This window comes from Hyla sarda, chromosome 1, assembly GCF_029499605.1.
Source record: "Hyla sarda isolate aHylSar1 chromosome 1, aHylSar1.hap1, whole genome shotgun sequence".
Classification (NCBI taxonomy): Eukaryota; Metazoa; Chordata; class Amphibia; order Anura; family Hylidae; genus Hyla; species Hyla sarda.
This window is the reverse complement of record NC_079189.1, coordinates 163,601,942-163,625,245: the sequence shown is the minus strand read 5'-3', so window position 1 is coordinate 163,625,245 and position 23,304 is coordinate 163,601,942. Positions and strand designations below refer to the sequence as shown.

General features: G+C 40.9%; 1 long non-coding RNA gene across 2 annotated transcripts in view; it reads right to left on the bottom strand.

The window, feature by feature from the left end:
* LOC130360852 (uncharacterized) overlaps nucleotides 1-22,747 on the bottom strand; it is a 130,795-nt gene extending 108,048 nt beyond the window's left edge. Inside the window, exon 1 of one of the 2 annotated variants that reach the window (XR_008890840.1) lies at nucleotides 22,422-22,747. This is a non-coding gene — a long non-coding RNA (uncharacterized LOC130360852). Of the gene's footprint in view, nucleotides 1-17,728; nucleotides 18,269-22,421 lie in introns of those variants that run through there. The other variant, XR_008890836.1, reaches the window with a different exon arrangement.
* Nucleotides 22,748-23,304: the final 557 nt, after the last annotated feature.

Below are 23,304 nucleotides of genomic sequence, written 5' to 3'. Positions count from 1 at the left end.
AAATAGTTTGCACTAAATGCCATTTAACGTATGTAGGATCCACCAAAAGGTCCTTAAAAAAGCGCATGCAGGAACATATCAGACATGCTGCTGGCCCTTTAAAGGGGTACTCCGGTGCTTACACATCTTATCCCCTATCCAAAGAATAGGGGATAAGATGCCTGATCGTGGGAGTCCCGCAGCTGGGTGTCACGATGCCGGCTGGCAGGTAGTGGATCCTCTGTGCCAGAGAGGGATTGGCGTGGACCGTGCTAGTGGACCGGTTCTAAGCCACTACTGGTTTTCACCAGAGCCCGCCGCAAAGCGGGATGGTCTTGCTGCGGCGGTAGTGACCAGGTCGTATCCACTAGCAACGGCTCACCTCTCTGGCTGCTGAAGATACTGAAGATAGGCGAGGTACAAGGGAGTAGGCAGTAGCAAGGTCGGACGTAGCAGAAGGTCGGGGGCAGGCGGCAAGGTTCGTAGTCAGGGGAGATAGCAAAGGTACTGGTACACAGGCAATTGAACACACAAGGAACGCTTTCACTGGCACTAAGGCAACAAGATCCGGCAAGGGAGTGCAAGGGAGGAGACTAGATATAGCCAGGGAACAGGTGGGAACCAATTAAGCTAATTGGGCCAGGCACCAATCATTGGTGCACTGGCCCTTTAAGTCTCAGGGAGCTGGCGCGCGCGCGCCCTAGAGAGCGGAGCCGCGCGCGCCAGCACATGACCGCAGGAGACGGGAACGGGTAAGTGACCTGGGATGCGATTCGCGAGCGGGCGCGTCCCGCTGTGCGAATCGCATCCCCAACGGCCATGGCAGAGCAGCGCTCCCGGTCAGCGCTGACCGGGGAGCTGCAGGGAGAAGGACGCCGTGAGCGCTCCGGGGAGGAGCGGGGACCCGGAGCGCTAGGCGTAACACTGGGGAAGCCCGGGATCATGCATGCGGCACCCCGTTTGTAATCAGTCCCCGGAGCGTGTTCGCTCCGGGTCTGATTATGGTCGACCGCCCCTCAATGCAAGCCTACTGCCAAGCCTGCTGAGCAGGGATGGAGCAGCAGATCGCCAATCGGGCAGAGATGGAGGCAGGTAGGGACCCTCCCCCGTCCTCTAAGCTGTTCAGGTCCCGAACAGGCTGACTGAGCTGCCAGGAACGTTATACTTTCACTTTAGATAAGGGGTTAATATCAGGCATCACCGCGATCGGTGATGACCGGCATTAGACACGGGTCCTGTGAGTGCCTATGGCAGGACTTGCTGCTTAACAACATCAGGGAGAATGCAAGCTGAATATATACAGACCTACAGCTTTCATTCTCCCTGATTTTCTAACAACTAATGCAGGAGCATAGCAAGGAGTGACAGGTAGCCTGGGAGCAGATAGGACAGAGGGAAGGTGCATCATCATATTTTACTAGAGTGCAAGAACGTCTCCCCTTCATGATCTGTGCAGGAGAATGCTTAAGGACCTGACACACATGACTCGCAGGTCCTTAGCCCCTTAACGATCACGGACGTAAATGTACGTCCTGGTTTGGGGGTACTTCGCGCACCAGGATGTACAATTACATCTTATGTATGACCATGAGCATCGGAACGGTGCTCGCATCATACACGGCAGGTTCAGGCTGGTAATGGCCGACATCCGCGATCACCTGGCTGCGCCAGCATTGCAACTCCCTTCTGGCTGTCAAATATCGGAGTGATGTTTCTATCCCAATGGAAATGTGGTGGCCACATTCCTGTCACTGTGAGATCTCGATATAGCAAAGAGAAAATGACCTGCATAAAGGTGCAAAGGTGTCCAGGAGAAACGTCACAACCAGGTGATGTAAGTGAATGCAAGCTTCAAGTTTATTGAGTTGCAGCACAATGACGCATTTTAGGGTATACAAACCCCTTCATCAGATTGACAGATTAATACAGTAACATAAACACACTGGGGGACATTTACTAATCTAGTCTATTCTGGGTATGCTTATAGACCAGCGTATGTGGTAGTTTCCTGTCTATTGTGCTCCTAATTTATCAAAGGTCTCACAGCCCTTGATAAATTCTGTGCTCAGACTTTAGGGTCTACAGCTTAAACTGCATTTAGACCTGCTCCAACATGGTCTGACATTTCAGCGTATTTTGGGCAGATGCGACTTGTCGAACAAAAGTCGCACTATAAATTCAGCACCAATGCATTTTCCAATGCATTTCCGTCTAAAATAGACTTGCATGCATCATGTTCTAAAAATCCTCTACAGCAAAAGTCGCTGAAAAGTCGCACATATTTAGACTGCGACTTTCTGTGCGACAAATTTAGACAGGAAAAAAACTGTGTAAATTGTTTGATAAATCTCCCCCACTGACTTTATATATGCACACTAATAAAAAAAAAAAAAAAATGGTGGTAGGGTCAGGGGTCAAAATGGCAAGCTCAGATAATTATGCAAAAATGTTCATACAGAATATATACATAGATAGAGGTAGAGTGACAGGCTATGGTACATATCTCCAAGTTTAGAGAAATTAGAAAAAACACTACTAATATATTCAAGAAACAGTATATTGTATGATTCTCCATCCGGTTCAGGACAGAGACAAGGCTTGGTCCACAATACATGACGTGCTTTTTGCCGTGCGCTCCACAGTTTGTAAATACAGAAAAAAAATGTTTTAATGTGTCTTAAGGTTTTTGTCTTGGTCGTACCTTACTCACTATCTTGTTTACTAATTCCTATACCTTTTAATATGTTAGAAATCACATAGGCTATTCAATGGAAGGAAGTTGTTTGAAAAAACTGTGACTAAGTTTGAAAGGGGATGGGCTCTCCATGGCAACTTTTTGACAGCGGAATCTTCACTTCAGAAAATCCGCCGCAGACCCCATCAAAGACAATAGTGTCTGCGGCAGATTTTCAACAGCGGAAATCCACTGCCAAAAATCTGCTGCGGAGAGCCCGCCCCTTTCAAACTTGCAGTGGGAAACAGTTTTTAATTCAGTATACTCTCCAGGCTGGTCTGAATCCATAGTCTAAATCTGGACTTTATTTAGGTACAAGAAGGGAGTCAATGGGAACTGGATGTCATAAATTCCCTTAAAGCAAGAAACTAAATAAGCTCCATGGTTTCAGTACTATGGCTACTAGTTAACTGCACTTTGGTAACATACACAAATGCTAAAACAATTACTATCAATTTAATTGTGTAAATATATTAAAATCATCATTATAAGAAAACATGAAAATAGTTCTGAAAGTTAAACTATACTTTTTTATCTTGATTATTCATTAAATGAAATTAAAACCACATTTGGAAAGGTGTTTGACAAGAAATGTCTCGACAACACTTTTCATAAATCTTAACTATTAATCTCTTTTCATAATTGTAACAGGAATTTGTATTATTCTGACAGAGATGAAATATAAAACGAAAGTTCCTTTCACTTGTAAGGTGTTGCATGCCATTTATAATGCCTGTTAAACAGATCGCAAAGCATCTTGCACAGTTTTGGAAGTTATTTTTCATACACGTGTAATGGTTACTTTACAAGTATTCTTACAGAAAAAGTAGATGAGTGTAAGCACCATCTTCATTTACTCTATACTCTATATCCAAAATTATATCCATTTTCCGATGCTAACTTTGTGCTAATATGAAAAATGGGAAGTGGGGTATTTGTTAAAAAAAAAAAAACTCCCTTTAACCCCTTAACCCCTTCAAGACGAGCGACGTACATGTACGGCGCCACGAAGTGTCAGGAGCGCCGTGTCACCGGTAGCGGTGCTCGGGCCGGGATTACTGCTGTTATCTAACAGCAGGCATCCTGGCACATCGCCGAGGGGGGTCCTGAGACCCCCCCATGACCGCGATGCGCGCAAATCGCAGGTAAATTCAGACCTGCGATCTGCGCGATTCGGGGTCATACGGGTCACTGGTGACCCGGAAAATAAGAGGGATCGGGGGTGTCCGAGACACCCTCGATCCCCCTAAAGGGATAGGAGTTTGGTGGCAGGGGTGCCACCCCTCCTATCCCTGCTATTGGTCGGCCGAGCGACCGACCGATAGTAGACCGGGGGAGGGGGGGTTAAAGTTCGGTTCCCCCGCTTTGCCCACCTATCGGTGTCCGGGCAAAACGGGGGAACCGTCCAGGGAAGGTCGATCCCTACCTGGATCACGGATCCCCGTTCGCGATCCTCCTCCACGTGCGGCGGCGGCAGCAATACTTCCGGGTCCTGCTAGGTGAGTTGTTGCCTAGCAACATCCGGAGGGCCACAGTTTACAGTGGTCTCTAAACCGTGGCCCTTCAGATGTTGCAAAACTACAACTCCCAGCATGCCCAGACAGCTGTTTGCTGTGTGGGCATGCTGGGACTTGTAGTTTTGCAATATTTAGAGGGGTTCAGGTTGTAGATCACTAAGTGGTCTCAAACTGTAACCCTCCAGATGATGCAAAACTACAACTCTCAGCATGCCCAGACAGCAGTTTGCTGTCTGGGCATGCTGCGAGTTGTAATTTTGCAACATCTGGAGGGCCACAGTTTTGAGACCACTGGACAGTGATTTACAACTTGAACCCCTCTAAATCTTGCAAAACTACAACTCCCAGCATTCAGGAACAGCATAAGGCTGTCTTGGCATGCTGGGAGTTGTACTTGCGTGCCTCCAGCCATTGCATAACTACATCTCCCAGCATGCCCTTCCGCAATCAGTACATGCTGGGAGTTGTAGTTTTGCAACAGCTGGAGGCACACTGGTTGGAAAATACTGAGTTAGGTCATAGAACCTAACTCAAGGTTTTCCAGCCAGTGTGCCTCCAGCTGTTGCAAAACTACAACTCCCAGCATGCATGGTCTGTCAGTGCATGCTGGGAGTTGTTGTTTTGACCCCCCTCCCGTGTGAATGTACAGGCTACATTCACACTGGCGGCAGATTACAGTGAGTTCCCCGCTACAAATTTGAGCTGCGGCAAATTTTCCGCCACAGCTCAAACTCCTAGCGGGAAACTCAGTGTAATCTGCCGCCAGTGTGAATGTAACCTAAAAACACTACACTACACTAACATAAAATAAAGAGTAAAACACTACATATACACACGTACACTGCCCCCCCACCACCCCCCTCCCCAATAAAAATGAAAAACGTATTGTATGGCAGTGTTTCTAAGATGGAGCCTCCAGCTGTTGCAAAACAAAAACTCCCAGCATTTCTGGACAGAAATTGACTGTCCAAGCATGCTGGGAGTTTAGCAACAGCTGGAGGCACCCTGTTTGGGAATCACTGGCATAGAATACCCATATGTCCACCCCTATGCAAGTCCCTAATTCAGGCCTCAAATGCACATGGCGCTCTCACTTTGGAGCCCTGTCGTATTTCAAGGCAACAGAATAAGGTCACATATGGGGTATCGCCGTACTCGGGAGAAATTGCCTAACAAATTTTGGGGGGCTTTTTCTCCTTTTACCCCTTATGAAAAGGAACAGTTGGGGTCTACACCAGCATGTTTGTGTAAAAAAATAAAATTTTTACACTAACATGCTGGTGTTGCCCTATACTTTTCATTTTCACAAGAGGTAAAAGGGAAAAATGCCCCCCAAAATTTGTAACTCAATTTCTCCCGAGTACGGAGATTCCCCCTTATGTGGGCGCAAAGTGCTCTGGGGGCGCACAACAAGGCCCAGAAGGGAGAGTGCACCATGTACATTTGAGGTGATTTGCACAGGGGTGGCTGATTGTTACAGCGGTTCTGACAAATGCAAAAAAAAAACACACCTACATGTGACCCCATTTTGGAAACTACACCCCTCACGGAATGTAATAAGGGGTACAGTGAGAATTTACACCCCGCAGGTGTCTGACTGATCTTTGGAACAGTGGTCCGTGAAAATGAAAGATTTTGCACAGCTCACTGTTCCAAAGATCTGTCAGACACCAGTGGGGGGTAAATGCTCACTGTACCCCTCATTACATTCTGTGAGGGGTCTAGTTTCCAAAATGGTATGCCATGTGGGGGTTATTTTGCTTTTCTGGCACCATAGGGGCTTCCTAAATGCGACATGCCCCCCCGAGCAAAATTTGCTCTCAAAAAGCCAAATATGACTCCTTCTCTTCTGAGCATTGTAGTTCGTCCGCAGTGCACTTCAGGTCCACTTATTGGGTACCTCCATACTCAGAAGAGATGGGGTTACAAATTTTGGGGGGGTCTTTTCTGCTATTAACCCTTTAAAAAATGTGAAATTTGGGGGAAAACCAACATTTTAGTGGAAAAAAAAAATATTTTTTTTTACATTTGCTAAAGTCGTGAAACACCTGTAGGGTATTAAGGCTCACTTTATTCCTTGTTATGTTCTTCAAGGGGTCTAGTTTCCAAAATGGTATGCCATGTGTTTTTTTTTTTTTTTGCTGTTCTGGCACCATAGGGGCTTCCTAAATGCGACATGCCCCCCAAAAACCATTTCAGAAAAACGTACTCTCTAAAATCCCCTTGTCGCTCCTTCGCTTCTGAGCCCTCTACTGCGCCCGCTGAACACTTTACATAGACATATGAGGTGTGTCCTTACTCGAGAGAAATTGGGCTACATATATAAGTATACATTTTCTCCTTTTACCCCTTGTAAAAATTCAAAAATTGGGTCTACAAGAACATGCGAGTGTAAAAAATGAAGATTTTGAATTTTATCCTTCACTTTGCTGCTTTTTCTGTGAAACACCTAAAGGGTTAAAACGCTGACTGAATGTCATTTTGAATACTTTGGGGGATGCAGTTTTTATAATGGGGTCATTTATGGGGTATTTCTAATATGAAGACCCTTCAAATCCACTTCAAACCTGAACTGGTCCCTGAAAAATTGCGAGTTTGAAAATTTTGTGAAAAATTGGAAAATTGCTGCTGAACTTTGAAGCCCTCTGGTGTCTTCCAAAAGTAAAAACTCATCAATTTTATGATGCAATCATAAATTAGACATATTGTATATGTGAATCCCCAAAAAAAAATTGGGGAATATCCATTTTCCTTACAAAGTTAGAAAAATGCAAAATTTTTAATTTTTTCATCAAATTTTGGGATTTTTCACCAAGAAAGGATGCAAGTTACCACAAAATTTTACCACTATGTTAAAGTAGAATATGTCATGAAAAAACAATCTCGGAATCAGAATGATAACTAAAAGCATTCCAGAGTTATTAATGTTTAAAGTGACAGTGGTCAGATTTGCAAAAAAGGGCTTCGTCCTAGAGGTGAAAATGGGCTTCGTCCTTAAGGGGTTAAGGACCGGGGGTTTTTCCCTTTTTGCATTTTCGTTTTTTGCTCCTTGCCTTTAAAAAATCATAACTCTTTCAATTTTGCACCTAAAAATCCATATCATGGCTTATTTTTTGCACCACCAATTCTACTTTGTAATGACGTCAGTCATTGTGCCCAAAAATCTATGGTGGAACGGAAAAAAAAATCATTGTGAGACAAAATTGAAAAAAAACGCCATTTTGTAACTTTTGGGGGCTTCCGTTTCTATGTAATACATTTTTCGGTGAAAATGACACCTGATATTTATTCTGTAGGTCCATACGGTTAAAATGATACCCTACTTATATAGGTTTGATTTTGTCGTACTTCTGGAAAAAATCATAACTTCATGCAGGAAAATTTATAAGTTTAAAATTGTCATCTTCTGACCCCTATAACTTTTTAATTTTTCCGTGTATGGGGCGGTATGAGGGCTAATTTTTTGTGCCGTGATCTGAAGTTTTTAACGGTACCATTTTTGCATTGATAGGACTTATTGATTGTTTTCATGATATAAAAAGTGACCAAAAATGCACTATTTTGGAGTTTGGAATTTTTTTGCGCGCACGCCATTGACCGTGCGGTTTAATTAACAATATATTTTTATAATTCGGACATTTCAGCACGCGGCGATACCATATATGTTTATTTTTATTTTTATTTACACTGTGTTTTTTTTTTATGGGAAAAGGGGGGTGATTCAAACTTTTAATAGGGGAGGGGTTAAATGATGTTTATTCACTTTTTTTTTCACTTTTTTTTGCAGTGTTATAGCTCCCATAGGGACCTATAACTCTGCACACACTGATCTTCATCATTGATCACTGGTTAGTCATAAGAAACCAGTGATCGATAATTCTGCCACATGACTGCTCATGCCTGGATCTCAGGCACTGAGCAGTCATTCGGCGATGGGACAGCGAGGAGGCCGGTAGGGGCCCTCCCGCTGTCCTGTAAGCTGTTCTGGATGCCGCGATTTCGCCGCGGCTATCCCGAACAGCCCACTGAGATAGCCGGCATACTTTCGGTTTCCCTTTAGACGCGGCGTTCAACTTTGAACGCCGCGTCTAAAGGGTTAACAGTGCGCGGCACAGCGATCAATGCCGCGCGCTATTAGCCACGGGTCCCGGCCGTTGTTAGAGGCCGGGCCCGACCCGCTATGACGCGGGGCCACGCCGTGGCCCAGCGTTATAGATCGGGAGTGGACACATGACGTTCCAGTACGTCATGTGTCCTTAAGGGGTTAAGGGTTGTCTCACAACCTAATTGTTGCAAAGCATAACAATGGTGTTGGTTACAGGTGCATTTCTAATCTTCTGAATGTTACAGTGAGCACCGTTGGGGCCATAATACAGAAGTGGAAAGACAATCATTTAACCAGAAATTTGCCTTCACCAGGTGCTCCTCCCGAGATTTCTGACAGAGGGGTTAAAAGAATAATCAGAAGACTTGTCCAAGAGCAAAGGACCACTTGTGGAGAGGTTCCAAAAACCTTAGGGGGAGATTTATCAAAACCTGTCCAGAGAAAAAGTTGCCCAATTGCCCATAGCAACCAATCAGATCGCTTCTTTCATTTTTCACAGGCCTTTTCAAAAATGAAAGTAAGCTGATTGGTTGCCATGAGCAACTAGGCAACTTTTCCTCAGGATAGGTTTTGATAAATCTCCCCCTAATTAGGGTGCATTCACACCACGTTTTTGCAATACAGTTCCCATATACATTTTCAATGGGAAAACCGTACAGAACCGTATTGAAAACTGTATGCATTGACTCTCCATTGAAAACCTTATGCCAAAAGATGCATCCGGTTGCATCCATTTTGCGTCTTGTATGGTTTTGTAAGTTTTGTTTCCCTTAACCAAAATCATAGCCTACCGCGGTTTTTGGTCTGGGTGAAAAATAGTTTTTCACGGTATACATTATATGGGAGTCAATGGGAACCGTACAGAACCCTATGTGCATACGGTTCCATCCAGTTTTCACCATACGATTTTTGACTCTGCACAGTTTTTTTTTCTTGGAATTTCAATCAAACAAGTGAAACTTTATTTATAATGGAGCGAAAAGTCAAAAACATATGCGTTTTTTTTCTTAAAAAACGGATGCAACCGGACATCATTTTTCAAACCGTATATGGGTTAAAATTTTTACACACATTTTAATACAGTTTAGTCCAGTTTTGAGGAATCCGCTTTTCATCAAATACCTGATACAGGAACTGTATTGCAAAAACTTGGTGTGAATGCACCCTTAGAATTAGCAGATACTGTTAAAAAAAAACAGTTTAGTGAGAAAAAAGGTAACATGTTCAATACTTTTTTCACCTGCTGTTTATATATACTATGCATGTAGTGTAGTTCTAATGATCAGTGGTGCATATACCCAGTATACAAGGTACATTTTCTAATGATCACTAGAATGGGGGTCCATAGGCACACAACAACCGTAGGGGGAGATTTATCATTGTTTTTTTTTGTTTTTGTTTTTTTTAAGTTTTGATTTTTTTTTTTTTTTTTTTGCTTTGGTTTTGCTTATGTGTGACATATTTATCAAACAATAAATCACTTCAATCCCTTCAAAACATTGCTTTGTATGTGTTCTCCTCTCTGTGACTTTTATACACAAAAGAGACTCTTTAAAAGTGCCCTCCAAATATATTTTTATAAGCCCCATTTTGGAGGGGTTTGCGACTCTTTTATGCCTATGTGGGACATTTTTACTTCATACATTTGCAACCATTGCAAAGTGGAAACTGAAAGTTTCTTAGCTAAGGATGTTTGCTACTTAATGTGTACCGATGAGGCTAGGTTTCCACTTAGTTTTTTTGGGAATAAAACGCAAAAACAAACAAAAAATGCCCATTCTGCCACATGGCGTTGTTTTTTTTAGATGTAAAAACGCTGCAGCCAGATGTTAGCTGCAAGTCAATAGGGAACTGCAAAATGCCATATTCACTTGGCGTTTTTCAGTTTGGCATTTTTTTTTTATCCTTTTGGCGTTTTTCAGCTATTTTTGGCTTCTTGTCAGTTTTTCAAAAACTAACTCTTGTTGGTGTTTTTTAACCCCTTAAGGACTCAGGGTTTTTCCGTTTTTGCACTTTCGTTTTTTCCTCTTTACCTTTTAAAAATCATAACCCTTTCAATTTTCCACCTTAAAATGCATATTATGGCTTATTTTTTGCGTCACCAATTCTACTTTGCAGTGACATCAGTCATTTTACCCAAAAATTCATGACAAAACAGAAAAAAAAATCATTGTGCGACGAAATCGAAGAGAAAATCGCCATTTTGTAACTTTTGGGGGCTTCCGTTTCTACGCAGTGCATATTTCGGTAAAAATGACACCTTATCATTATTCTGTAGGTCCATACGGTTAAAATGATACCCTACTTATATAGGTTTGATTTTGTCGTACTTCTGGAAAAAATCATAACTACATGCAGGAAAATTTATACGTTTAAAAATGTCATCTTCTGACCCCTATAACATTTTTATTTTTCCGTGTATGGGGCGGTATGAGGGCTCATTTTTTTGCGCCGTGATCTGAAGTTTTTATCGATACGATTTTTGTTTTGATCTGACTTTTTGATCACTTTTTATTCATTTTTTAATGGTATAAAAAGTGATCAAAATACACTTTTTTGGACTTTGGAATTTTGTTGCGTGTACGCCATTGACAGTGCGGTTTAATTAATGATATATTTTTATAGTTCAGACATTTACGCACCCGGCGATACCACATATGTTTATTTTTATTTACACTGTTTTATTTTTTTTATGGGAAAAGGGGGGTGATTCAAACTTTTATTAGGGAAGGGGTTAAATGACCTTTATTAACACTTTTTTTTTACTATTTTTTTGCAGTGTTATAGGTCCCATAGGGACCTATAACACTGCACACACTGATCTCTCATCCTGATCACAGGCGTGTATTAACACGCCTGTGATCAGTGTTATCGGCGCTTGACTGCTCCTGCCTGGATCTCATGCACGGAGCAGTCATTCATCGATCGGACATCGAGGAGGCAGGTAAGGGCCCTCCCGGTGTCCTGCAAGCTGTTCGGGACGCCGCAATTTCACCGCGGCGGTCCCGAACAGCCCGACTGACTAGCTGGAATACTTTCACTTTCGCTTTAGACCACCGCTTCTAAAGGGTTAATACCGCACATCGCCACGATCAGCGATGTGTGGTATTAGCCGCGGGTCCCGGCCGTTGATGAGCGCCGGGACCGGCGCGATGTGATGCGGGGTCGCAGCGCGACCCCGCTTCATATCGCGGGAGCCGGCGCAGGACATAAATATACGTCCTGCGTTGTTAAAGGGTTAAGGAAAATCTTGGTGTTTTCCGCCCATAGAAGTCTATGGGAGTGAAAAAACGCCATGTGGGTTTTAACTTTGGCGTTTTTGCTGGCATTTTTTTTATTATTTTTTGGACTTTAGCAATCCAAAAAAGTGATGGAGATACCTTTTTTTTTAATAATATTTTGTAGGGTACCATTAAAAAAAATTATAATAAAAAAGATACAATAGTGATGGTAAAAATTGTATTTAATCTTTTTTATAACGAAATAATAAAAATGTAGTGTGTGTGCTTTTCACTTTTTTTCTTTTAAATTTTTTAGGTAGTACTACTACTCCCAGCATGGAACACACTGTTCAATGATGAGAGTAGTAGTACCTGTACTAATTGACAGTTCGCCCCGGGTCCGTTGCGATCCTCCTGTATAATTTATAGATGCGGCTGGCCACTCTTCTACGGTCCCCTGCACTGACGTATAAATACACCTATTCATATTTCCCACAGAGAGCTGTGATTGGCCAGATGGTTCCAGCCAATCACAACTCTGTGTGGGAAATATGAATAGGTGTATATATACGTCAGTGCAGGGGACCATAGAAGAGCGGCCGCCCGCATCTATACATTATACGGGACGATTGCATCGCGTGTCAGAAGTGAAACTCGCTGCGATCTGTCTATTAATGCAGGTACTACAGCTCCCAGCATAGAGCAGAGTGTGCTCCATGTTCAGAGTAGTAGTACCTGCAGTTAAGCACAGATCACAGCGGGTGTCACTCTGTAGAGCGCTTGGATCTCTGCACTATACTCTGGCCAGTGATGCGAATAGAACATCACTGATCCATATTTTCCTCTGAGAGCGGTGATTGGCTGCAACCATCCGGCCAATCCCCACTCTGGGTGGAAAATATGAATGAGTGATGTGAATTTCTATTCACATCACTGGCCGGAGTACAGAGCAGAGAGAAAGCCGTACCGCATCTCTGCAACAGATAGGACGATTGCCTCGGGTGTCAGGAGTGACACCCGGGGCATCTTTATATTAGTCTGTTCCATGCTGGGAGTAGTAGTACTACCTAAAAAAATGTAAAAAATGTAATGTTTAATGTTGTTAAATACATTTTTTCCATCTCTACTGCATTTTTTTTTTTTTTTTGGTACCCAACGAATTTAGAAAAAAACGCCAAAGGGATCAAAAATGCAATGTCCACTCAAAGGCAAAAATGCCAGAAAAACTGCCAAAATGTAGGAAAAACCTGTGGCATTTTTGCTAGCGCAGAAACCTAGCCTAAAATTCACAAAAAAAAAAAAAAAAAGTGCTTAGGCACATGTGCAAATTTTGTGCTCCCAGCATAAGCAAAAAAAATAAAAAATACCTTTAAAGGGGTACTCCAGTGGAAAGCATTATTTTTTTTAATCAGTTAAACAGAATTCTGAATTACTAATATTTAAAAATCTTTATCCCTCCAGTACTTATGAGCTGCTGTATGCTGTAAGTTGTATAGTTATTTTCAGTCTGACCACAGTGTTCTCTGCTGACACCTCTGTCCTTGTCTCATAGCAAACCTCCCCTGCTCTGTACAGTTCCTGACATAGACAGAGGTGTCAGCAGAGAGCAATGTGGTCAGACTGAAAATAAATTCAAAAAGAAAAGTACTTCCTGTGTAACATACAGCAGCTGATAAGTACTGGAATGATTAAGATTTTAAAATAAAAGTAATTTACAAATCTGTTTAACTTTCTAGCACGTTGATTTAAAAACAAATGTTTTCCACCAGAGTACCCCTTTAATGGAATTATAAATATTCCCCCACGTATTTATCACCTATCCTGCGGTTTATTTTTTTTTATCACCTATCCTGAAATAGGTGTGATATATATGGCACTTTTCAGCAAATTTGTGCTCTGCAGTAGAGATGAGCGAACTTACAGTAAATTCGATTTGTCACGAACTTCTCGGCTCGGCAGTTGATGACTTATCCTGCATAAATTAGTTCAGCTTTCAGGTGCTCCGGTGGGCTGGAAAAGGTGGATACAGTTCTAGGAAAGAGTCTCCTAGGACTGTAGCCACCTTTTCCAGCCCATGGGAGCACCTGAAAGCTGAACAAATTTATGCAGGATAAGTCATCAACTGCCGAGCCGAGAAGTTCGTGACAAATTGAATTTACTGTAAGTTTGCTCATCTCTACTCTGCAGGCTTCATATCTAATTTGCAGTTCTCTCTGAGCTGGTGGGCAGAACTACCTCCTTCCCCTCCATAGACTTGTATTGTTTGCCTTGCAGACAGAGGACAAAGCTGAGCTGATTTTAAAGAATAGAATACAGTCTCACAGGAGAGAGGGGAGGGGAAAGAAGCATGATAACAGAAGGAAGAAGCGTGTGTGTCTGATATATTACAAACACTGCTATATTCGCTTGTACTATTGAGTTATGCAATGTTTGTTCAAATGACAGTGCCTATTAAATCAAGCATGAAAGTGTACAAAGTGCTTCATGACTACCTAATAGATATATGTGCTATGGTTATGTAGAAGGCTTTATGGGTACACAGACAGATGATAGATGGGAGACAGAAAGCATAATTAAAATAAAATGTTGGGTCATGGACATATTCATTTATTCCCTTTACACCTATCATATCATAGTTTAATCTTGAAATAGCCACACTGATAAAACTTTCACTGCTAAATGTTCCTGCAGAGATGGTAGTTTCTAAAGGATTAAAGTGTGTAGGTATAGCCCCTGAAGGTGGCTTCTAATTGAAATATCTTTGTTTGTTGTCGCTGCCCCCTGCTTGCCTGATATGTGAACACAGCATGGCTGCTACACTTCACGTCAAGATCCTTAGAACAGCTGAATGTTTGTAGCAGGGGAAAAAACTGCAGATTCAAGCCTCTTTTCCACCGCCTATATCTCGCAAACACAGAAAAAAAACTCCTATTTCCAAGCTCTGAGCACACAGGGTAATAATAAGAGGATTTAGAGTTAGATTGCTTTCAAGTCATTTTAAACCACTGCAAGCAGTCGGTTACCCATGCGTAGATAGGTTAACAAACCGTTCTCTTATCACAGGGCATAAAGAACAGCAATTGTATTATCTTATTTGTGGTAATGAATTCACAGAACATTTGCCAGCCTTTGTAATTTCAAGAAAAAATGATAATGGCATATAAAGCAGCATGGGTGGGTCATTTTAGGCAAACTTTTCTTAAACACAGAAAACAGGGAATTGGCAACAGGATAGGCCAGGAATGTAATCTAAAATGGCTTAATAGTTTTCAGAGTGTGCGAAAATGTATTATGATGATAATAAATAAAGAGAAGGGCACATGCAGGGAAGGACTGACCACTCAAGCATAAAGGAAGTGCCATGATGGCATTGCCATATGGTGACCACAGCAGAAGGCCCTTGGCCAAATGGTGCTCTTCCTCTAAAGCCAGATGAAAGAGAGCAAGGCATAGGCAACCTTCAGCACTGCACATGTTTTGGACTACATTTCCCATAATGCTTTTGCAGCATTTTGGTTGTAAGAGCATCATGGGAGATGTAGTCCAAAACATCTGCAGTGCCGAAAGATGCCTATGCCTGCTCTAGAGTGTACAGTGGTCCCTCAAGTTACAATATTGATTGGTTCCAGGACGACCATTGTATGTTGAATCCATTATATGTTGAGACCAGAACTCTATGGAAACCTGGTAATTGGTTCTGAAGCCACCAAAATGTCATCCAAAAATAGGAAAAAGTGAGGATTAATGATAACTAAGTAGATAACTAAAACAGATAAAGCAAATCCTTACATATAAAAGTAAGAAAGATCTGCTGAGAGATGTAAATCACTGTCTATTTCAGTGTTTCCCAAAGAGGGTGTCTCCAGCTGTTGCAAAACTACAACTCCCAGCATGCCCGGACAGCCGAAGGCTGTCCGGAAATGCTGGGAGTTGTAGTTTTGCAACAGCTGGAGGCAACCTCTTTGGAAAACACTGGTATATGTAGAGGAGACAAGTTTCTTCAGGGTCCTGTACAGAACACGTAATGTCGTAAAAAACTGTAAAATGGAGCCGCCCTCACCTGGTGTCCAAAGGAGCAGCTAACTCTGGCACAGGTAACGATCAGTGTTTGCATGTATATCCACAGACCACTTTTAGACACACTAATGGTACTTTTACATGGCATTAGTTTAAACCACGAGTGAGTCAATCATATTTATAGGTATATAAATATTTATTACATACCATAGAATGATCATATTTATCAAAGGCTTGTCACAGCAGAAAAAGCGTGAGATTCTGCCCCATATTCTGTGTGCCATGACATACAGTGGTCCCTCAAGTTACAATATTAATTGGTTCCAGAACAACCATTGTATGTTGAAACCATAACTCTATGGAAACCTGGTAATTGGTTCTAAAGGCATCAAAATGTCATCCAAAAATAGGAAAAAGTGAAAATTAAAGAAAAATAAGTAGATAACTAATATAGATAAAGCAAATCCTTACATATAAAAGTAAGAAAGATCTGCTGGGATCTGTAAATCACTGTCTATGTCAGTGTTTCCCAAGCAGGGAGCCTCCAGCTGTTGCAAAACTACAACTCCCAGCAAGCCCGGACAGCCAAAGGCTGTCGGGCATGCTGGGAGTTGTAGTTTGGCAAAAGCTGGAGGCACCCTGGTTGGGAACACTGGTCTATGTAGAGGACAGGAGATTCTTCGGGGTCCTGTACGGTACACGCAATGTTCTAAAAAAGTAACATGGAGTCGCCCTCACCTGGTGTCCAAATGAACAGGTAACCCTGGTACAGGTAAAGTGAACAGAACATGTAATACCTCCCTGTACTGTAGGGGGCGCTTGCCAGACATCAGTCAGTGCATAAGCTTCAGTAATACAGGGGTTTTACCAGTAAAATGTCCATTCTGATTGGTCAGTTCTGGCCATTGACATGTTTCACAGATCTGGACTGTCTGTACATTGTATGTTGAGTCTGGTTTCAGCTTACAATAGTCCAGAAAAGATGATTGTATGTTGAGGCCATTGTAAGTTGAGGGATCACTGTACATTATATTATGGTGCATAGCCTGACAGTAAAGCAGTGTTGTTTTTATACAATTCTCATCTTCTCCAGGGTTCATACAGTACAAGTACCCCTCCCCTGTTTCCTGGATTAGAAATATACAAACGTTTCACTAGTCTTACCAGTCCTCACCCTGTAACTATTTCTAATAACACCTGATGCCTGCTCTGTGTTCGAGCATGTGACAGCTTCAGTATTCATCATACAGCATCACATGCTCCAGTTATGAATAGCAGCTTTTTTTCTGAATGCAAGCATAATGCTTAGAATGGGCCAAGTATTTGGAGGGTCAGTTGAACAGCACGTCTGGCATGTGGGTGGACAGCTAGATGGTGGAGAATGGTGTCGTTATAATGAGCTCTATCAGTATCATTGCCTCCTGTTCCAGGCAGCACTGTGCCTCCAGATTGGAGCTATGTCTGTCCCTCCCAGTAGAGCGTGAATGAGACTCTCTCTGTCCCCAGTGTCTACAGTATATGACGCTGAATTAAAACAATGTATAAATCCAGTGATTGATCAATCGCCCAGTAAATGACAGACCAGAAATGTCAGGGAGGGGGCTCCAGGCTTAATCCAGTGACTATATCACTAGAGCCACTATGATCAGAAATGATACATTCTATTGACAGCCTGATATAATCTCTGAATGTCACAGCCAGTCCCTTACATTTTACAGGGTGGATTTATCGCTGATAAAGCTCACCTGAACCGATTAATGCATTTACATAAGCCCCGGAGAAAAAAGCTTCAAGAGAAGCAACAGAAGAAATGATCTCTAACATACAAATGAATATAAAGAAAAGGCCTGCAATGTGCATATGTGCACGCTAGAGGGAGCTTTGAATCCACAATTGCAAAGAGCTGTAGAAGAAGGTTTGCTCTATTCAGGCAGCTCCAATGCTAATCTCCAATCAATGGAATGTATTGTATGAATTGTGGGCCAATATGAGCTATTCACTAGAGGGAGAAGTTCCACTAGGTGCATATTGCGCTCATAAAGCGTGCGGTTTAATATCAGGACATTGATTCGATGTGCCTTCCTCTGCAGATTGTTATCTCAGGGAGCAGTGCACAATGGCAGGCGGCTTTAATGAAACTTCCCTATGGCAGTACCTGTCCCCGCGCTAATCTCATCCGTAATCTGCTGCAGTTTGTCGTTCCAGCGACTGAAATCTGATCGCAGCTTTCCCGACGCCTCAGCATTTCCAGAATAAAGGACAGCTGTCAGCGGGCATCCTCCCCATTGGAGCCTCCTTGTGTGATCAGATCGCAGAAATACCAGTGCAGAGCAGTTCTTATGTGGAGATGGCTGTGCTGTCCCTGTACATTGTACCGGCAGCCCCTGCTCTCCAGCGCTATTCCTCCAGCTGCAGTCAGTGACAGTCATGTACTTTCCTCCGTCATGTAAAGAACTGGGAAACAATGGGCTCTGCGTGCCTGCTGTTCGGTGGCACAATATAGCGAGGTGCCTGTAGCATTATGCCAGGGAGGGCTGTGCTGTCCGGCTCTCCTCTATAGGGCTCACTGATCAGGTTCTGATACAACTGATCGGCTTCACATCATCCATACTGGGGATATAGCGAGAAAACTAACAAGTCCAACTCATGAGTCACAGGCCAGCTGACCCCTGCAGGGGGAGACACCCATACAGCTACCCTGCGTCTGCCAGCCTGCCCTCGGACACTCTAAATGCCAGCTTCAGAAGAGGGTACAAGTATTTACAAGCTGACCTGCCTGTGTACAGAAACCCTAGATAGATAAATAGATGATAGATGATATATATATAGATAGATAGATAGATAGATAGATAGATAGATAGATAGATAGATAGATAGATGATATATATAGATAGATAGATACATACATAATAGATAGATAGATAGATGATATAGATAGATAGAAAGATAGATAATAGATAGATAGAAAGATGATATATAATAGATAGATAGATAGATAGATAGATAGATAGAAATATGATATATATATATAGATAGATAGATAGATAGATAGATAATAGATAGATAGATAGATAGATAGATAGATAATAGATAGATAGATGATAGATAGATAGAAAGATTATATATAATAGATAGATAGATAGAAATATTATATATATATATATAGATAGATAGATAGATAGATAGATAGATAATAGATAGATGATAGATAGATAGAAAGATTATATATAATAGATAGATAGATAGATAGATAGATAGATAGAAATATGATATATATATATATATATATATATATATATATATGTATATATAGATAGATAGATAGATAGATAATAGATAGATAGAAAGATGATAGATAGATAGATGATATATAGATAAATAATAGATAGATAGATGTATAGATTAATAGATAGATATGAGATAGATAGATAGACAAAGGCAGCGGGAGGCTGCCGAAACGTAGCTCACTTTGGAGTAAATAAAGACATCACTTTATTTCACCAGCTTGGAATAACACTGCTTCTACTTGACTACTAGATAGATAGATAGATAATAGATAGTAGACAGATTGATAGATATATAATAGATAGATAGATATGAGATAGATAATAGACATATAGATAGATAGATACTAGATAGATAATAAACAGAATGATAGATAGATAGATAATAGATAGACAGATAGAAGATAGATAATAGATAGATAGATAGATAGATAGATGATAGATAGATCGATAGATATATAGATAGATAATAGATAGACAGATAGATGATAGAGATAGATAGATCAATAGATATAAGATAGATGATTGATAGATAGATGATAGATAGATAGATGATAGATAGATGATAGATAGATAGCTAGATATGAGATACAATGGCGACGTTTTGGCTGCCTCCCGCAGCCATTGTCGATAATGGCTGCAATAGGCAGCCGAAACGTCGCCATTGTTTGGTGAATAAAAGCCACATCTTTTTCACCATAGCCACCTGTGTGCCGCTGTTTTTCTGCTATTTATTTCATCTGAGACTCTTGGGACCAAGTCCATCTACAGCGGGTAACCAACTTGAACTATTGTTTTATGCAGTGCTGCCTGTATTTTTTCTTTTGCTAGATAGATATAGGATAGATAGATGGATAGATAGATATAGGATAGATAGATGGATAGATAGATAGATAGATATAGGATAGATAGATGGATAGATGATAGATAGATAGATAGATGGATAATAGATAGATGATAGATAGATAGATAGATATGATATAGAAAGATATATGATAGATATGATAAAGATAGATAGCTAGATAACAGATAGATAGATAGATAGAAAGAAAGAAAGAAGTATCACTGCCGCACTCCGTAAATGGTGGAAAAGCTAAAATGTATTCCATGCAAATAGGTGCAACGTTTCGGTCGCCAACTGCGGCCATTTTCAAGCATGCAGTTGGCGACCAAAACGTTGCACCTATTTAGATGGAATAAATGTTACCTTTTCCACCATTTACATCGGAGTGCTGCAGTGATACTTCTTTCTATCTACAAGTGCCTCTGACCGGGCTTTCTGCTGCCTGCACCCACTCATCTACTTGTTCAGGAGTGCTGCTCCATATCGTGTAAATACTATAGATGGATAGATATGAGATAGATAATAGATAGATATGAGATATATAATAGATAGATATAGAGATATGAGATACATATAAGATAGATAGATAAATAGATAGATACGAGATAGATAGATAGATAGATATGAGATAGATAGATAGATAATAGATAGATAGATAAGATATAGATATGAGATATATAATAGATAGATATAGAGATATGAGATAGATATAAGATAGATAGATAAATAGATAGATAGATAGATAGATACGAGATAGATATGAGATATATAATAGATAGATATAGAGATATGAGATAGATATAAGATAGATAGATAAATAGATAGATAGATAGATAGATAGATACGAGATAGATATGAGATATATAATAGATAGATATAGAGATATGAGATAGATATAAGATAGATAGATAAATAGATAGATAGATAGATAGATACGAGATAGATAGATAGATAAATATGAGATAGATAGATAGATACGAGATAGATAGATATGAGATAGATAGATAGATAGATATGAGATAGATATGAGATAGATATGAGATAGATAGATATAAGATAGATAGATAGATAAATAGATAGATACGAGATAGATAGATAGATAGATAGATATGAGATAGATAGATACGAGATAGATAGATATGAGATAGATATGAGATAGATAGATAGATAATAGATAGATATGAGATAGATATGAGATAGATAGATATGAGATAGATAGATAGATAATAGATAGATAGATATGAGATAGATATGAGAGATAGACAGACAAAACAGATCACTGCAGCACTCCAAGAATGGTGTAGAATTGTGAGTAGCGTTTATTCCATCACAGGTACAAGGCCGCTAGCAGCTGAAACGTTGGCTTGTACCTGTGATGGAATAAACGCTACTCACAATTCTACACCATTCTTGGAGTGCTGCAGTGATCTGTTTTGTCTATGTGAACCTTTGAAGCTGGGACCCCTTGCTGATTTGCACCCATGCACAACCTTTTTAACGGTATGTTGCTACCTACCTTCTCTTTCTAGATAGATAGGTAATGAGATTGATATATATATATATATATATATATATATATATGATAGATAGATAGATAGATATATGATAGATAGATAGATATAGGATAGGAGAGGAAAGCAGCACTCCTGCAGTAGAGGTGAACGGTGCCTCCCTGTTGTTGATCTGGGTCAGAGATCTGAGTCATTTAGCAAAGTAGAAGCAGTGTTATTCCAAGTTGGTGAAATAAAGTGGTGTCTTTATTTACTCCATGGTGAGCTACGTTTCGGCAGCCCTACGTTTCGGCAGGCTTTGTCAGGGCTTGACAAAGGCAGCATGAGACTGCCGAAACGTAGCTCACCTTGGAGTAAATAAAGACACCACTTTATTTCACCAACTTGGAATAACACTGCTTCTACTTTGCTAGATATATATATATATATATATATATATATATATATATATATATATAGATATATGATAGATAGATAGATAGATAGATGGATATAGGATAGATAGATGGATATAGGATAGATATAGGATAGATATATCATAGATAGATAGATAGATAGGAAATAGATAGATGATAGGAGATAGATAATAGACAGATAGATATAGGATAGATAGATAGATAGATAGATCGATCGATAGATAGGAGATAGATAGAGGAAAGATAGATATGAGATAGGATAGATATAGGATAGATAGATAGATATAGGATAGATAGATAGATAGATAGATAGATAGATAGATAGATAGATAGATAGATATGAGATAGATAGATATAGGATAGATAGATAGGAGATAGATAGATAGATAGATAGATAGATAGAGGAAAGATAGATATGAGATAGATAGATAGATAGATAGATAGATAGATAGATAGATACATAGAGAGGAGATAGATAGATAGATAGATAGATAGATATAGATAGGATAAATAGATAGATATAGATAGGATAGATAATGAGATTGATAGATAGATAGACAGATGATAGATAGATGATAGATAGATATAGGATAGATAGATATAGGATAGACAGATGATAGATATAGGATAGATAGATGAAAGCTAGATTTGTGTATTAGTTGGATGATGCCTCTTCAGTGCCCTGCAATAATCCGGTACAGTACTAGGTTACTAGAGGATTCCTCTCCTCCATCATAACACGAGTCCTCCCTTTACTCTCCTAGGTGGCTGACTTCCCTCCAGAGTGGGTTACCTGGGCACCAGCTGATCTTGGCAGGAGTGTTTCCGAGTGATCTCTGCCCCCAGAGGAAATCATTGGGGTTTCCCTCTTGTTATTCAGCGTGAGAGCTCCAGTCCCATAAGATAGTCCTCGCTATTTCTGTAATGCCCCGAAGACCGCTGGCATCAACAAGTGCCAGTGTTGCACCTTTTAATGTTCTCTGCTACTATCACCATGGTGTCTGGGTGACTGATCCGAGAGGCAGCAGCAGCCTCCTTCATCAATGGCTACAGCAGCCTATAATGTAACAGCTCAGGAGAGGTGTTACTATGTGCTCGCGCTTCAGGTTAACCCTTTGTACCAGAGGATGTTACTTCATGTGACAATGCTTTAGATTCTGGGGAATATCTAGGCTTTCTCCCCACTTATAAGACAGATCAGTATGACATGCCATATGTGTATGTTCTGGGGGGGGGGGGGGGGGGGGGTTTACTGCTAGGACTATGGCTGTGCTTTCTTACCAGTGTGCCTCCAGCTGTTGCAAAACTACAACTCCCAGCAAGCCCGGACAGCCTCTGGCTGTCCGGGCTTGCTGGGAGTTGTAGTTTTGCAACAGCTGGAGGCACAGTAGTTGGCAAACACTATTGTAGTTGGCAAACACTACTGTATCTGGCTACTGCAATTGTCAGTAGCCAGATCCCTGACTCACCAGACACCTATGGCACATCCGATCCACAATGAGAACCGTAAGTGGTGACACTGTTGGCCTTCATTGGTAAGGGTGCGGCTTTTACGACACTATCACGCGGCATATTATCACGTCAGTCGGACAAGTTTTTACTTTGTTGTTAAGTGAAGCCCAAGAGCTTGTGCGCTTTATAATAGAGACATTTATTACGGGTTTTTTTTTCCTTTC